Source organism: Humulus lupulus, chromosome 6 (genome assembly GCF_963169125.1).
Source record: "Humulus lupulus chromosome 6, drHumLupu1.1, whole genome shotgun sequence".
NCBI lineage: Eukaryota > Viridiplantae > Streptophyta > Magnoliopsida > Rosales > Cannabaceae > Humulus > Humulus lupulus.
The window spans coordinates 209,282,680-209,291,378 of NC_084798.1; the positions used below are offsets into that span (position 1 = coordinate 209,282,680).

General features: G+C 42.7%; 1 long non-coding RNA gene across 1 annotated transcript; it reads right to left on the reverse strand.

Moving 5' to 3' along the window:
- Positions 1-108: 108 nt before the first annotated feature.
- Positions 109-7,004, reverse strand: LOC133784441 (uncharacterized). Its single transcript, XR_009871347.1, has 4 exons — positions 6,972-7,004; positions 854-928; positions 318-484; positions 109-178 (listed from the first exon to the last, which is right to left on the reverse strand). It is a non-coding gene; the product is annotated as an uncharacterized LOC133784441 (long non-coding RNA).
- Positions 7,005-8,699: the final 1,695 nt, after the last annotated feature.

The window sequence follows — 8,699 nt, forward strand, 5'->3', positions numbered from 1 at the left end:
GAAACTCCCTTAAACATATATAATAATTAAGCACATTCTCAAACTAGCTATACATAGATATATATGTATATATATACCTTTGGATGGCTTGTAAAAGGTCTATTCCAAGCTCAAGAAAGATCCCAATTGCCTAATGTTTGTAATGTAGAAATGTCAATCTCTTGAGGCATGTGATTTTCTGCGATGGAATAAGTTGTGCAACAGGGAAAGGGGGACATGAATAGCCAGGCTTTGATGGAGCATACAAACAGATGGAACAGAAAAAATCTCAAGTAAAAGAGAAAAATAGAAATATTTGAGGTAGGAAGGGAGCGTACCTCTCTTATCTGAGGTTCAAACCCCATGTCAAGCATTCTGTCAGCTCAGCCTCATCTAGAACAACAAATGAAACTCTTGAAAGTGAACTATTTCCTTGCTACAAATGATCTATAAATCTCCCAGGAGTAGCAACAACTATATCAACTCCAGCACGGAGCTCAGACCTCTGTTTTGGCATCCAGCAGTGAAATCAGTCAAACACATATTGATATGGGCTTTTTCACGAGGACAGAAAGTACATTCCATACACCCAAAGAACGGTGTATTTCAGACTTAAGATAAAAGAGAAGTCGAAATTGAAATTAAGGGTACACATCCTACCATAAAGAATAAGATATCAATTAAATATTTAATTAATAACTCATTAGTTAGAACATAAAATTTAAATTATAGGAAAATAACCACAACATATGAGAAATGTCAAAAATAAATAAATAAACAATATAGATCAACATAATCCACCCAACAGTATTCCCTTTGACCACACAGGGGAGAACTTAAGTAAACAATAAAACTATAAATCCACATCAGTCACCTGGTCAGATATATTAGTTCCACCAACAACAATTGCAGTTTTAAATGACTCGAGAGATTTGCTAAAAGCCTTAACCTGTAAAGTAAAAAACAGAAACTCATTATTATGACACAGAATCAATACACAGTGACAGCACAATATACTCAATTATCTTGAACATATATATCATGTTCAATAACATTAATATCCAAATGGCGAACGGAAAAGGGTGCTTAAAACTGAAACATATAGAATCTACAAAATGTAAAGTAGGAATTCTACTTGAAAATAGAAACTACCATAATGAGACACCTGAAGCAGTTCTACTCACATAAGATGCAATGAGGAAAGGAATACACACCCAGGCTTATACAATTATATGTAAAATAAGATGACTCTAAACAGATTCAATTGCAGTTATAATACCCAACGCACTCTTCGAGTCAGTGCCAAACTCCCAAATGCCTTTCAGCTTGATATTTCTTTGCATAAAAAATCCCATTGTTTTACATCTGAGTATTTATATGATTAAGAAAAATCCACACGGTTTCACAAAATGAAAAATGCAACAGAAAATTGGAAATTGGTGAAGAGTTTCTCAGCTCCTCTCCATTCCAACAAACTCCTTCATCCAGCTTGGCTTCACGTGCACCCTCTTCCGACGCGCTCTTTCTCCTTCTGCAGGTTCATCGGTTGGAGCCATTTCCCCCGTGCTAGTTCCTTCACCTTCTGTATCTCTTTCTGAGTTATGACTTTGGGCTTCCACCTGGATCCATTTGTGAACTTGTTTCCCCATGGGCTCTTGGTCTAATGCTATTGGGCCTCCTCCTTGGGCCGAGTCCAGTTCTCTAACAATACCCCCCTCCTCAAAAATATCCTTGTCCTCAAGGTTGGTCAGCCCGTACGTGTTGCAAAAAGAAGCAAAGTTTTCCCAGGTTGCGTCTTCTGGGGAACTCAGAGTCCATTGGACTAAAACCTGTTTAATCAAGCCCGTGGAACCTGGAATGATGCGTGTAGCTAGGATGGCATTTGGCAACATCAAAGGTTTATTGGCCACACTTAACTCTGGTAATGGGTAACATGTAGCAGGGTCATTTCCGTGGTATGGCTTCAGCAGAGATACATGAAACGTAGGATGAATGCGGCTGTTAGGGGGCAATGCGAGCTTGTATGCGACGTTCCCTACTCTGGCTGTAACCGCAAAAGGCCCAAAGAAACGGCGGCAAAGTTTAGCATTCAACCTTTTAGCCACTGTTGTTTGTCGGTACGGCTGTAACTTGACTAAGACCAAGTCCCCCACTTGAAAGTCGATGTCTCTACGCTGTTTATTTGCTTGTTGCTGCATTCGGTGTCGTGCTCGCTCTAAATGGGTTTTTAAATGCTGCAGAATGTCATCCCGAGTTAACAATTCATCTTCAACAGCCTGTATCGCGGTGGTTCCCCTCGTGTATGTCGGTATTGTTGGAGGTGTTCTACCATAAACTGCCTGGAATGGTGTCATCCCAATAGCTGAATGGTGACTTGTGTTGTAGTGATATTCAGCCCATGACAAAAATCTGCTCCACTGTTTGGGGTTGTCCGCTGAAAATGCTCTTAAGTATTGCTCCAAATATCTATTTGTAACCTCCGTTTGTCCGTCCGTTTGAGGGTGATAAGAGGAACTCATGTTGAGAGATGTTCCCATGAGCTCAAACAACTTTTTCCAAAAGGCGCTTGTAAATATCGGGTCACGATCCGACACTATTGTTCTTGGTAACCCGTGCAATTTAATCACCATATTAGTAAACAGTTCGGCAACTTTTGTGGCTGAGTAATGATTTGGGAGAGCTCCAAAGTGAGCATATTTAGTAAATCTGTCCACCACAACTAGAATGTTGGTAGCCCCATTCGAATTTGGCAAACCCACAATAAAATCCATCGCCAAGTCCTCCCAAACCCGTTCCGGCATTGCTAAAGGCTGAAGTAACCCATATGGCGCCTTTGTCGAATACTTGATTGTCTGACACGTTGGGCAGGCTCGGACGAACTCCCTGACGTCTTTGCGCATCCCTGGCCAGAAGAAATTGGCTCCCAACCGTAGAAATGTCCGCTCAACACCAGCATGACCTCCTATACGCGAAGAGTGAAATTCGGACAATAACTGGGCCTTCAAATTAGAGTGTTTACTGATCAAAAGGCGGTGACGGTGATAAAGGAGGCCATCTCGGGCAGAGTACAGCGAGGTTTCCCCGATCCCCTCTTGTAGCTGGCTGTGTATCAACCGTAAATCTGGGCAAGTCATATTCTCCTGCCTCAACTCATCAAGAAACTCGTATGACCCCGTACTCATTGCTAAAAAGAGAGTTGGTTGTGGTTCAGCTTGCTGCCGCGAGAGCGCATCCGCCGTGGAATTCTGTTTCCCCATTTTATACTCAATAGAAAATTGGTAGCCCATCAACTTGTGTAAAAATCGCTGCTGCTCCGGAGTTTGAATTACTTGAGTGAGTAATTCTTTGAGGCTCCGATGGTCTGTCCGAATAATGAAGTGCCTGCCCAAAAAATATTGGCGCCATTTAGTGACCGCCTCCACTATCGCCCTCATCTCTTTACTGTATGTGGAGGCTGTAGCAAATTTTGGGCCCAGTTTTTTACTGAAAAAGGCTAATGGGTGACCCTCCTGCATCAAAACACCACCAATACCCACATTAGAAGCATCAGTTTCTACCACAAAAGTCTTAGAGAAATTAGGTAAATGAAGGATTGGTGTGGTCGTCATAGCTGTTTTTAACTTCGTAAAAGCCTCTGCTGCCTCGGTTGACCAGTGAAAATTATCCTTCTTGAGGAGTGCGGTCAGTGGGGCAGCGATGGTGGCATACCGAGCTACGAAGCGGCGATAGTATCCCGTCAAACCCAAGAACCCACGGAGCTGTTTAAGCGTGCTCGGAGTCGGCCAATTCACCATGGCATCTGTTTTTGCTGGGTCTGCCCGAACTCCTTGGAAGGAGACAATATGACCCAAATATTCAATAGTATCTCGGAAGAATTGGCACTTGCTACGCTTCGCATAAAAGTTGTGACTCCGCAATAATTGTAACACCGATCTCAAATGGCTCATATGCTCCTCACAAGAACGGCTATATACCAAAATATCGTCGAAAAACACAGTGACGAAACGCCGCAAAAACGGTCTGAAAACATGGTTCATTGCTGCCTGAAAAGTTGATGGGACGTTGGTAAGCCCAAACGGCATGACGACAAACTCGTAATGTCCTTCATGGGTGCGGAAGGCGGTCTTATGGATATCCCTCAGATCCATTCTGATTTGATGGTACCCGGCCCGAAGATCAAGCTTAGAGAATACTTGAGCTTGGCCCAACTCGTCTAATAGTTCGTCTATTGTCGGGATTGGAAAACGATCCTTGATGGTGATGCCGTTGAGAGCCCTATAATCCACACAAAATCTCCATGTACCATCCTTTTTCTTTACCAATATAACCGGTGATGAGTAAGGACTAGTGCTAGCTCGTATGAATCCACATTCCTTCATTTCTTGAATCAGTTGCTCAATGATATCCTTTTGGAAATAAGGATATCTGTATGGTCTCACATTAATAGGTAACGTCCCTGGCTGTAAGAAGATCCTATGATCCATATTGCGGTGTGGTGGAAGATGTTTCAGTTCGGTGAAAACATCTTGAAACTCCGTCAGTAGCTCGGTCCCTTCTCTCGGCAAGACCGCTTGAACTTCAGTGAGTGCTTCCGTATCATTGTTCAGTTCTGTTATAGTCGCGCAGAGTCTGAAACAATCCCGAACGTCCCCTTCTCGGATCAATGTATGTAGCTGGGAAAAGGATAATTGGTGCGCCTCCACGTCTTTTGAACCAGCAAGTTTAACCACACTGCCTTCCCATGAAAACTCCATAGTAAGAGCCTTGTGGTCATGGATACAAGGGCCTAGAGTTTGTAACCACTGCATCCCTAACACCACATCCAAACCGCAAATCGGTAGCATGTATAAATCGACCACAAATTGATGTCCCTGCAACATTAATTCCACTCCTCGGCACAGTTTTGAACACAACAAAAAATGACCACTGCCCATATAAACTTTGAAACGTTTTGTTTCCTCCCATTGCAATCGTAGTTGAGCCGCTAGCGATTCCTGGATAAAATTGTTGTTGCTACCCGTATCAATTAATACCTCCAATTGCTCGGACCCGTGTTGTGCCATGATTCTGAATATTCTTGGATTTAATGGGTTTGACAGAGAATTCAAGCTGACCTCATCTTCTGTATTATCCTCCAACTCGTTGCACGTGGTCTCCATTGCAGTATCAGTATCATCTTCCTCTAAAGCACATAAGATGAGCATTCGATTCTTACATTTGTGTCCAAAACTGAACTTCTCGTCACAAGTAAAACAGAGACCCTTATCCCTCCGGTCTTTGAGCTCGGCTGGAGATAGTTTCTTGATTGGCAGTGGGGCGATGCTAGATGCTTGGGTGGGTTGCTGAGAGGTACCTGGTTTATATGGCCCCATCGGACTAGTTGGGGTAATCGTTGTTGTAGTCGTGGGCTTACTGTACCACGTAGTCCGTGGTGTGTCCACCCGACGTCGGCCACCCAGATCCTCATTCCGGTCTTCATATAATTGAGCCTTCGCCATTGCATCGCTTAAATCGATAGGTTTCAACAGTAGTAATTCCCTCCTAATATCCATCTTCAAACCCCAGACGAAAAAATTCAGAAACATGGCGTCCGACACACCTGTAATCCTTGGCATCAACGCTTCGAATTCTGCTCGATATTTCGAGACTCGACCCGACTGAGTCAGTTTAGAGATCCTTCCCAAGGGGTCATCATAGATAGATGTCCCAAAATGCTGTTGTAGTGCTCGCAGAAAAGAAGACCAATCCGTGATTGCACTCCCTTTTTCCATCCATTGGAACCATGTTGATGGGGTCCCCTCCAAGTGAAAAGCCACCATTGCCAGTCGCATGTCATCATCCACCTTATGCAAGTCAAAGAACTTGTTTATTTTGTACACCCAGTCATCTACATTGGCTCCATCAAACCTGGGTACCTTCACCCTCAATGTCTTGAGTAAGGAATTCAGTTCCCGATTGTCAGCCACATTCTCCAATCGTTTGCTCCCCGAACGGCCAGTCTCCCGGTCCACACTTGCACGACCCTCCGATTCCCCCGAGCTAGGAGGTGGTATCTGAGCTAGTCGCTCCTCAGTCTTGGATACATGCTGATCCAACAGAGCTGAAAACTTTTGGAATTGAGCATCTGAATGCTGCTTAAAGTTGAGCTCCAATGCTTGCAGCAGTCCGGCGATCTCCTCGTTCTTCATGGTGAGTAAAATCAATGAAAGCACCAATAATACCCAACGCACTCTTCGAGTCAGTGCCAAACTCCCAAATGCCTTTCAGCTTGATATTTCTTTGCATAAAAAATCCCATTGTTTTACATCTGAGTATTTATATGATTAAGAAAAATCCACACGGTTTCACAAAATGAAAAATGAAACAGAAAATTGGAAATTGGTGAAGAGTTTCTCAGCTCCTCTCCATTCCAACAAACTCCTTCATCCAGCTTGGCTTCACGCGCACCCTCTTCCCACGCGCTCTTTCTCCCTCTGCAGGTTCATCGGTTGGAGCCATTTCCCCCGTGCTAGTTCCTTCACCTTCTGTATCTCTTTCTGAGTTATGACTTTGGGCTTCCACCTGGATCCATTTGTGAACTTGTTTCCCCATGGGCTCTTGGTCTAATGCTATTGGGCCTCCTCCTTGGGCCGAGTCCAGTTCTCTAACAAGTTATAATTATCGAAACCACTTATCTCATTCATTATTGCATAATTTAATAGTTTACTATGAAGTTCCAAAAATAATTATTACCACATCTTATTAATAGGTCATTGGTTTGCTCCCATCTTAAAATCAACTACAACTACCATCTAAGATCAGATGACTCTAAACAGGCTTAACTGCAGTTATATTTATCAAACCACTTATTACCACATATTACAAATATCTCATTCATAGCAGCATTGGATTATTTAATAGAGTACAATGGAGTGCCAGTGGAAAAAATAATTAGGACCACAGATTACAAAATATCTCACTAGTTTGCTCCATCTAAAAATCAACTAGAATACCTCCTTCTCAATTTGTTGAGCAAGCTCTCTAGTATATATATATATATTATTTTGATTGATATATCATATATATATATATATCTCTGAAATTATAATATATATATTTATATAAGCAAACAAATAAAAAAAAGAAGCAATATACAGACCTCAACCCATGGCTGGAACCGTGAGCAACCAGCACCGCCGGAGCCGAGAACCTGCACCACCGGAGCCGAGACCCTGCACCGCCAGAGAGCCTGCTGGAGGCGAGACCTGCACCGCCGTGAGTGCTAGAGCCGTGCGCCGCCGTGAGTGCTGGAACGCTGGAACCGCCGTCGACGCCGCCGAGAATGCTGGAACGTCACTGCCGTCGAGCACCACCTGCTGCCGTTCATCTCCTTCAGCCTTGGTCATGCCGTTCAGCCGTTCATCTCCTTGTGTGGCTGCTGTGAGTATATGCAACCCTATAAAACCCCAAATGTGTATAGTTTTTTTAAGTATATATGTGTAACCCGAAATATATGGTTGTTTTTGAGAGTTTTACTTAAAATATTTTAAGGGCTTGCTTTGGGAGTCCTAAATACTTTTAGGACTCCGAGTGAGTGCTAAAAAAGTATTAAGGACTCCCAAAGAAAGTCCTTAAAATTATTAAATAAGATATATTTTTTTTTAGCCCAGATTTTTTAGGACTCGCAAATTCTTTTAGGACACTCATTGCGAGTCCTAAAAGAGTATTAAGGACTCCCAAAGCAAATCCTTAAAAATATTAAGTAAAACACTTATTTTTATAGCCCAGATTTTTTAGGACTCGCAAATTCTTTTAGGACACTCATTGCGAGTCCTAAAAGAGTATTAAAGACTCCCAAAGCAAGTCCTTAAAAATATTAAGTAAAACACTTATTTTTATAGCCCAGATTTTTTTAGGACTCGCATTTTCTTTTAGGACACTCATTGCGAGTCCTAAATTGTGTTTTTTCAGGACTCTCAATGAGTGTCCTAAAAACTTCATAAATATTTTTAAGGACTTGCATTTATGTGCGTGTCCTAAAAAAGTGTCCCGTAAAGGTTATTTTGTAGTAGTGGAAACTCATCTTCTAGCCTAAGACATGATTTGCCAATTCATATATATTGTATTATTAACCTTACGTCCAACATTAAAAAGAGCTGTCATCGGAAAAGTAGACAATAAAGTTTTAATATCAGAAAAAATAATTTTCAGTTCATTTTGATAAGGTGTATTGTTATTCATAGCCATTACAAGAGAAAATGGCACTACTACAAAAGAGACTTTTTAGGACTTGCGGGGCACGAGCCCTCTATTTGAGAGCCTTAAAAAACTGGGGTTTTTTAGGACTCGCATTGCGAGTCCTTAAAAGTTTTATTTTTTATTTTAAAAAAATTAATTTGTGGGTTTTGAATTCGGTGGCGGGGCTCCGGTGACGATGGCGGCACCACCATTAAAAGGTGGTGGTTTGGAAAACAAACTATTGGATTTTAAAGCCCAAGAAGCAAGGAGTATGGCGGTGGTGGTGGTTTAGCTCGTGGTGGCTTGAGGTGGCCGGAATATGCTCGGAAAGTTTGGGAGAAACCCATGAACGACCGAACTTCAAGTGCTCTGTTGAGGGCCTTAGGCCGCGCGTGAGGTCACCATCTCCGGGGGTCGGGGGTTTCGGGGGACGACGCTTCCATTGGACCGGCGCGTGGTGGTGGCCGGAGGTGGGACGGCGGCGTTCGGCGATGGCACTTTGG